Genomic DNA, 9,396 nt, shown 5'->3' with positions numbered 1-9,396 from the left:
GAGGACTTATAAAGGAAATAAAAGAAAAATGAATGAAGTCCTTAAAGAACGCTGTGATCCAAACAACGTGAAGCAGATACACCTTTTAGAAATGAAATAATAAATATTAATTCAATCTGCAGTTAAACTCCAGAGCTTGAGTTCGTCTAGAGAGATATGAAGGCTGATAGATCATGAAATAGATGACAGGGTAGTTTACTGTAATGTACTTTTTCCCTTTTAAGTATTTTAAATGTATTTAAGTACTCGACAACATTTTTCACACCAAGATTGACTTTTATTTGTCAGCTGTTTATTGGTTATCCTTCTTAAATAAGAGACTTTATAGTCGATCTGTCAGTATTCTAAGGTCAAGAAATATTGTGAATGCAGGGATTTTAAATGTAACAGAGTAGTTTGTTTTTTATGTGTTGTTACGAATTGTGAACACATCTACATCCAAATTACACTCACCAGGGAAAAGTATGTTTAGCTTAAGAACAGCTGTGAAGTACTAAATCATGTTGGAAAGAAACAGAGCAGTGATGTTTTCTCCCGGAGCTCTGCCCCCTGGAAAAGTTCTGGAGGAAAAATCCGCTGCACCGTCCGCCATTTTTTTCTCTCGCTTTGGAGACTGTACTACCGTCTGGAGTTCTTTACTTGAAGGTAAATAAGAATTTAAAGCTAAAACACCCGTGAGAAAGAGTGTAGACCCTTTATATATGTGGACTTTTACTGAGGTAATATTATTTTTCTGGTATGTGGGCTGTTTATCAAAAAACATGAAAGGCCAATGGCTCCAGTTAGCACGTGTTAACCGAAATTATGTGATAAACAAATTAGTAATAATCAAATATAATGTAAAATAAGATTGTTTATATATATATTTTTTAGTCAGAATTTACTGAGTATTACAAACTTGCATCAGTGTCTGTACTTAGTGTTGGAAATTGCAGTGACTTAACCATTAAACAAGCTAATAGGGCAGCGCTACGACTGTCTTCTGCCACAAAATAAAATAAATTCACACTCATGTAAGGTCATACTTATGGGATGTTTGCTTTTCTGTAGATTTAGTTTAGATTTTTAAAATCTGTTTTTATTATTATTAATATGGCTGCTCTGTCTGAAGTGTGTGAGCGGTGACATTACCAGCACATAGCCACGGCTGATGTGAACGTGCTGATAGGATGATGTAGCTTCTGCAGTCAGCAGCTAGAACGCTCAATAAGATTCAGTGTAACAGTTATCTAAATGTTGCGTGTCCTGTTTGTAAGCCCAGAAAATAAAATTAAATAAAATGACAATCTCTAGCTTCAAGCTAATGTAAGCTTCATGCTATGGTGAGGTTGTTAAATTTGCAAATATGCGCTTCATATATTCTACATGAATCATGTATATTTCTGATATAAACATAATTAAGTCTCACACTTTTCACTTGTTTTTAAGGATGTTCAGTCTTTTAAAATAAGTCGAATTAAAACTAGAAAGTGCATTTTCTGAAGAAACTGCAGTGTGAATGCTTGAATCTGAATGTATGCACTGAAATGAATTAATTGCTGAATTTTAAGTTAAAAAGTTTGAATGAGATAAAAAAAACAAACAAACAGAATTTAACCTGAAAACAAAAGTGCTGAACTGCTAAAAGCTGATGTTTACACAGAAGAAGAAGTTGGAAAATAGCTGAAAATGTTTTAAATGTAAATTAGAAAAACCTAAGAAATGAGAAAAAGACAATTTAGAGTCAGAAAACATCTGAATGAATATTAAAAGTTCATATTCTTTAAATCACTGAATGACTAAAATGTGATCCCTCCACTTGGATCCACACAGTTTAAAAAGTTTAAATGTCTGAGCTTTGAAAGACGCGGTGTTGGAAAGAGAACAACGATGGTGACGTTTTGAGGGTAAAATGATGGCTGTAGAGCAAACACTGTGGACACAGCAGCAGTTGAAATAGAAGTGTTTAAGATGAATCTTGGCACAGTGAGAGACAGAGCTCGTTAAGCAGGCAGGTGTGAGCCTGGTTGCTATAGTGACTGCACCCAATGGCTCCATACACACGCACACAGACATGCACCTCACTTTTGCTGCTTAAAATGAACAGAAAAGTCAGCCCGAAACAAATCGCTCCCAAATGAAAAGTACAAGTCGTATTGACAAAATTCTTTCACAGTGAGCGGCAGCAATGTCTAGTCTACTGAATTCTCAATTTTCATGCCTGTGGAATTTATTATATGGACGTGGTGACAGTGTAAAGACAGCCTGTACTTCTGATTTTCAGACAAACTTTCTGAGCCATTTTAACATTAGAGTCTATGGAAGAGTTGGAGGGACGAGGCTGTGCATTGGTGACATTTATGAAAGAACCATAACACCTACTACAATAATAAACACATTGGATGAAAGAGGACAGCGATGGCTACGTTTTGAGGGTAAAATGATGGCTGTAGAGCGAACATTGTGGACACAGCAGCAGTTTTAAGAAAAGATTTTAAGATTAATTCCCCCCCTCCTCTCACTCTAGCAGTTGAGCTGTCTCACTCTAGCCCCAACATTCCGTCCCATACACACCCATTATAAACTCTGAAACGGCTGAAAAAAAGCATGAAACTTAAACTGGAACTGAAGAAAAAGTATAATAGATATTGAAAAGATAAATACAAGTTGAATAGTTGAACGTCTTGGCTTCGTTTTAAAGTTTGAATGGTGGCTCTATGTCAATGTATGTGGAAGTAGATACAGTTGAAAGAGGAGTAAGTTGAAGGAGAATTTGAAGGATCTCCCCATTGAAATATATGGGAAATTTTTGTTGAAAAAAGTTGAATAAATTTAAAAATATAAATGTTAAAAATGAGAAAAATACAAGCACACATGTCCAAAAGAAGAGGAATCTAATGGTGTTTGAATGGTTTTTCTAAGTTGAACGGTTTTGAAGGAGATAGAGTCCAAAAAACGAAAGGAAAAATAACTAGAAAGTGCATTTTCTGAAGAAACTGCAGTGTGAATGCTTGAATCTGAATGTATGCACTGAAATGAATTAATTGCTGAATTTAAGTTAAAAATGTTGAATGAGAGAAAAAAAACTGAATTTTTAACCTGAAAACAAAAGTGCTAAACTGCTAAAAGCTGAAGTGCACAAAGAAGAAGTTGGAAAATAGCTGAAAGTCTTTTAAATGTAAATTAGAAAAACCTAAGTAATAAGAAAAGTAAATTTAGCGTCAGAAAACATCTGAATAAATATAAAAAGTTCATATTCTTTGATTAACTGAATGACTAAAATGTGATCCCTCCACTTGGATCCACAGAGTTTAAAAAGTTTAAATGTCTGAGCTTTGAAAGACACGGTGCTGGAAAGAGAACAACGATGGCGACGTTTTGAGGGTAAAATGATGGCTGTAGAGCAAACACTGTGGACACAGCAGCAGTTAAAAGAGAAGTGTTTAAGATGAATCTTGGCACAGTGAGAGACAGAGCTCGTTAGGCAGGCAGGTGTGAGCCTGGTTGCTATAGTGACTGCACCCAATGGCTCCATACACACGGACACAGACATGCACCTCACTTTTGCTGCTTAAAATGAACAGAAAAGTCAAGCCGAAACAAATCGCTCCCAAATGAAAAGTACAAGTCGTATTGACAAAATTCTTTCACCGTGAGCGGCAGCAATGTCTAGTCTACCTAATTCTCGGTTTTCATGCCTGTGGAGTTTATTATATGGACGTGGTGACAGTGTAAAGACACCATGCTCTTCTGATTTTCAAACGAACCTTCTGAGCCATTTTAACATTACAGTCTATGGAAGAGTTGGAGGGAGTAGGCTGTGCTTTGGTGACATTTATGAAAGAACCATAACACCTAGTACAATAGTAAACACATTGGATGAAAGAGGACAGCGATGGCTACGTTTTGAGGGTAAAATCATACCTGTAGACGAAACGCTGCGGACACAGCAGCAGTTTTAAGAAAATATTTTAAGATTAATTCCCCCCCTGCTCTCACTCTACCAGTTGAGCTGTCTCACTCTAGCGGCAACATTCCGTCCCATACACACCCATTATAAACTCTGAAACGGGTGAAAAAACATCATGAAACTTAAACTGGAACTGAAGAAAAAGTATAATACATATTGAAAAGATAAATACAAGTTGAATAGTTGAATGTCTTGTCTTCGTTTTAAAGTTTGAATGGTGGCTCTATGTCAACGTATGTGGAAGTAGATACAGTTTGAAAATGAGTAAGTTGAATGAGGATTTGAAGGGTCTCCCCATTGAAATACATGGGAAATTTTTGTTGAAAAAAGTTGAATAATTTTAAAAATATAAATGTTATAAATGAGAAAAGTAGAAGCAGTCATGTCCAAAAGAAGAGGAATCTAACGGTGTTTGAATGGTTTTTCTAAGTTGAACAGTTTTGAAGGAGATAGATGCCAAAAAACGTACGGAATATATAATAATAATAATAAAGATTAGAAGAACAATACTGTGAATGCTTTTACAAGCATTCACACTAACTAGAAAGTGCATTTTCTGAAGAAACTGCAGTGTGAATGCTTGAATCTGAATGTGTGCACTGAAATGAATTAATTGCTGAATTTTAACTTAAAAATGTTGAATGAGATGAAAAATACAGAAATTTGCACCTGAAAACAAAAGTGCTGAAGTGCTAAAAGCTGACAACCACACAGAAGTTGGAAAAGAGCTGAAAATGTTTTAATTTTAAATTAGAAAAACATAAGAAATGAGAAAAGAAAAATTAGAGTCAGAAAACATCTGAATGAATATTAAAAGTTCATATTCTTTGAATAACTGAATGACTAAAATGTGATTCCTCCACATGGATGCACACAGTTTAAAAAGTTTGTATCTCTGAGCTTTGAAAGACACGGTGCTGGGAACAGAAGAACGATGGCGATGTTTTGAGGGTAAAATGATATCTGCAGAGGAAACACTGTGGACACAGCAGCAGTTGAAAGAGAAGTGTTTAAGATGAATCTTGGCACAGTGAGAGACAGAGCTCGTTAGGCAGGCAGGTGTGAGCCTGGTTGCTATAGTGACTGCACCCAATGGCTCCATACACACGCTCACAGACATGCACCTCACTTTTGCTGCTTAAAATGAACAGAAAAGTCAGCCCGAAACAAATCGTTCCCAAATGAAAAGTACACGTCGTATTGACAAAATTCTTTCACCGTGAGCACCAGCAATGTCTAGTCTACCGAATTCTCAGTTTTCATGCCTGTGGAGTTTATTATATGGACGTGGTGACAGTATAAAGACACCATGCTCTTCTGATTTTCAAACGAACTTTCTGAGCCATTTTAACATTGGAGTCTATGGAGGAGTTGGAAGGAGGAGGCTGCGCATTGGTGACATTTATGAAAGAACCATAACACCTAGTACAATAGTAAACACATTGGATGAAAGAGGACAGCGATGGCTACGTTTTGAGGGTAAAATCATACCTGTAGAGCAAACGCCGCGGACACAGCAGCAGTTTTAAAAAAGATTTTAAGATTAATTATTTTGCTTCTCTCACTCTGCCAGTTGAGCTGTCTCACTCTAGCGGCAACATTCCGTCCCATACACACCCATTATAAACTCTGAAACGGGTGAAAAAACATCATGAAACTTAAACTGGTACTGAAGAAAAAGTATAATAGATATTGAAAAGATAAATACAAGTTGAATAGTTGAATGTCTTGTCTTCGTTTTAAAGTTTGAATGGTGGCTCTATGTCAACGTATGTGGAAGTAGATACAGTTTGAAAATGAGTAAGTTGAATGAGGATTTGAAGGGTCTCCCCATTGAAATACATGGGAAATTTTTGTTGAAAAAAGTTTAATAATTTTAAAAATATAAATGTTATAAATGATAAAAGTAGAAGCAGTCATGTCCAAAAGAAGAGGAATCTAACGGTGTTTGAATGGTTTTTCTAAGTTGAACGGTTTTGAAGGAGATAGATGCCAAAAAACGTACGGAATATATAATAATAATAAAGATTAGAAGAACAATACTGTGAATGCTTTTACAAGCATTCACACTAATAATAAAGATTCGAAGAACAATACTGTGAATGCTTTTCAAGCATTCACACTAATAATCAAAAATAGTTGTTTTCTGTTGAAACTCCGCCCCTATAGGGTGTGTTCTGCGAGGGAAGATTGACCGTGGAGGTCCGCCATTTTATCTTTTCGTGGGAGGCGTATGTTTGGCGCAGAGCTCTACTTTGTCAAGGTAAATTCAACTTAAAACTAAATTTTGGAGGGGAAATGAGGATAACATCTGTTAGATGTGTGAATTCTTACTAAGATAGTTTTTCGTATATACTGCTGTTGAGCAGCATAGTGGAAAATAAGAATTATTCCTTAAATTAACTGAGGCTAGCTTAAGCTGCAGGGCAGTATTATGTGTATTAACATTTTTTTCAACAAACTTGTGTCCATTCAGTTAACTGGTTTTAGTAAAAATGTTTTACAAAAAAAAAAAACGGGTATGAAGGGCCTGCAGTAGTCATTAGTGGCAGAGAAAGTGTAAGTTTATTTTATTTTCTGGGGTAGTGAACATAATTAACTGATAACATAACTTATGACAACTTCTTGCAGAGAAAGTTCACCATTGGCAGATTTTTTCGTTTATTTCAAGCAAAACTAACTTGTATTAGGTGAAAATTATCCAGTTTCAAGGTGCACTGTCTAAAAACAAGTTCTAATATCTCACTGAAATGTTACTCTGTAGCTGAATGTGTCTTATTTTAAGTGTATGAGATTGTCAAAATAATGAGATTATTTTGACTAGAAAAAAGACAAATATACTTGTTAAGATTTTGAGCTTTTGCAGTGAAATTACAGTTATTAAGTAGCACTCCTGAACAGAAAAATACATTTTAGTGGTTGATTGTGATGCTTGATTAATTTGAAAGAGACTTCTAAATTTTGAATTCTAAAATATTTTGGTTTAATAAGTTTGTAATATTTGGATATTCAGTCATAATTTTTACTTGGCTACTTTTGATTTTTCTTTTGAATTTAAATTATTAATTTTCTTGTGGGCAGCTTATCAATCTTTTAATTATCTGTTAGTAATTTTTAAGTTAGAGATTAAATTATTCAGACCTGTTTTTGGAATTGATCATATCAAAAAAAAAAAATTAAAGTAGAGTGTTGTTTTTTTTTTTCCATCTTTTTCACAGGTTAAGGATATACAATGGCCCCGGCAATTCTCAAAGTGATTCTGGGAGACAACAGCAGTCAGAGGCTGACTTTTCACTGTGGACTTCCAGGATCCGTTATTGAACTTATTGAAGAAGTGCAAAGACAGTGTGGCCTCAATAATAGCAACTTCCGGCTTCAGTTTGTGGATCCACTATTTGAGAATGAGTTCATGAACCTTACTTCAATGGATGAAATATAAGATAGGGGAACAATCAGAATGACTTCCCTGGCTGAAGGCTCAACTACACAGTCTGCTGAGGCACATTCCATTTCAGCTGATGCTTCATGCAGTTTTGGTCTGGATGATTCCACCTCCCGGTCCAGTGGATGTGTCGATACGGACCTACTCTCATCACCAGAATCGGAGGGATCCTGCTCATCGACCTCTAGGGCATTGTGGCCAAGGGTTTTCTGTGTTCCTGAGTTTTCCTTTGATACAGAGCTAAAACCTGAGCGAGGCAATGCAGCATACAAAGAAAAGGACACATTGCTTACTCCAGATCCTGAACTGAAGTCGCAAATTCTTGAAGGCCTCATTCAAGAAATTGTCAGATACAAAATGTATGTAACTGATAAAGACTTAAACACAGTTGGTGAGGCTCTCATCTCAAAACATCCTTGTGTCACTGAGAGTAGCTCCCTCACAGGATATGCTGGATGGAAAGCTAGCTTAAAGATTAAACTGGCAAGTTACCGCACTCATTTAAGAAAGTTAGGATGCCCTGAGGTGGTTGTGGACTCTGTGACGCACAAACCAGGGGGCAAATCAAGTGCTGCTTTTCCCAATAAAAGACCACGGCGATCTGAAGTAAACTATTGTCCCCCCTATCCGGTTGGAGAATCTAAAGATAGCCTTGAGACTTTGAGAGTGGAGCTTCTTTCAGATGTGAAGAAGACAAACAACCGGGAGGTGGTGAGAATGAAAATGGAGAAAACATTTGCATATAGGAGACATGAAGTACTTTGTGACACACCCATGATCAGCGACTTCCAGGCAAGATGGCCAGCACTCTTTGAAGTGAGCGAGGTATGTAATTTGTGAATTCTTTTGTGAAGATCATTGTGTTTTAATGATATCTTGTAATAGAACATTGACAACATTTACGTTGTCTGCCAGCTTTGTGGAAACTGTCAGAAGTCATTTTGAATCCTTGAGCTACAAGAGATACTAACCCCAAATTGCTCTCTGATGCGTTCATCGGTGTGTGAATGGTAGTTAGGAAGCACTAAGAAACTTAGAAGACAGTGCTTGTGAGAATGGGTGTGATTGGATGAATGCGGCATGTTGTATACAGCGCTTTGAGGGCCCCGAAAAGCGCTATATAAATGCAATCCATTATTATTATTATTATTATTATTATTACTCCGGGAGAGTAGAAAAGCGCTGTATAAGAATCAGTCCATTTACCATTTAACAACAAAACAAACTGTAGAGTGGGATGCATAGCTAAAAATTAGTAATATGAGAAAAATGATAACTTTTTTTTTAAAATGTGACCTTGTGAGATTTGAGTTTGTGACTGTATTTTTATGTTTCAACTTCTCTTTTTAGGTAAATGCAGAGTTTAAGCGCAGTACCACCATGTCACTGCAGTCCAGATTTCTCTCACAGACAGATGTGCTATCTGACAAACTTATGAAGGTGTTCAAAACGCGGGGAGGACAGATAGGAAGAAGACTGCAGAATATTCTGGAACCCGTGGCGCAGGTAAGAAAGAATTTTAATGTGTGTCTACAGTTTGGGGAAAATAATAATTTTAACAAAATGCTGCTTGTCACCCTTTGCCAGGATGATGTTGATCCTGTGCGTGAATGTATTATCAAGGGGCTCTGCGTGTACCTCAACGAAGACCCGAGCAATTTAGTGACAGAATATGTGGTAAGTGTTATTATAGATGGTCAGTTTTATTGAAAATAAATGTGGTTGTTTCATGAACTAACCCCCCCCCACCCTCCCAAAATTTAAAAATCTAAAATCTCTTACCCTTCGGCTGTAAAAGGCTAATGGGGTTTTATTGCCACAGTGACGGGCGGGCAGCGTGGACAACTGAACAACCAAGTAATTTAGGATTGTCAAATTCATCCCATAGGTGCAGCTACTAAAAAGATTTCGAATCTCAGTGACCTTGACCCCCTGGGATTTTGAAAATGATCTAAGATTTTCAAAATTGTGCCATAGGTGTATCTGCTGGTGACTGGGGGATACC

The sequence above is a fragment of the Pelmatolapia mariae genome, linkage group LG10_11, assembly GCF_036321145.2.
Source record: "Pelmatolapia mariae isolate MD_Pm_ZW linkage group LG10_11, Pm_UMD_F_2, whole genome shotgun sequence".
Taxonomy (NCBI): domain Eukaryota; kingdom Metazoa; phylum Chordata; class Actinopteri; order Cichliformes; family Cichlidae; genus Pelmatolapia; species Pelmatolapia mariae.
This window is presented reverse-complemented; position numbering follows the sequence as displayed.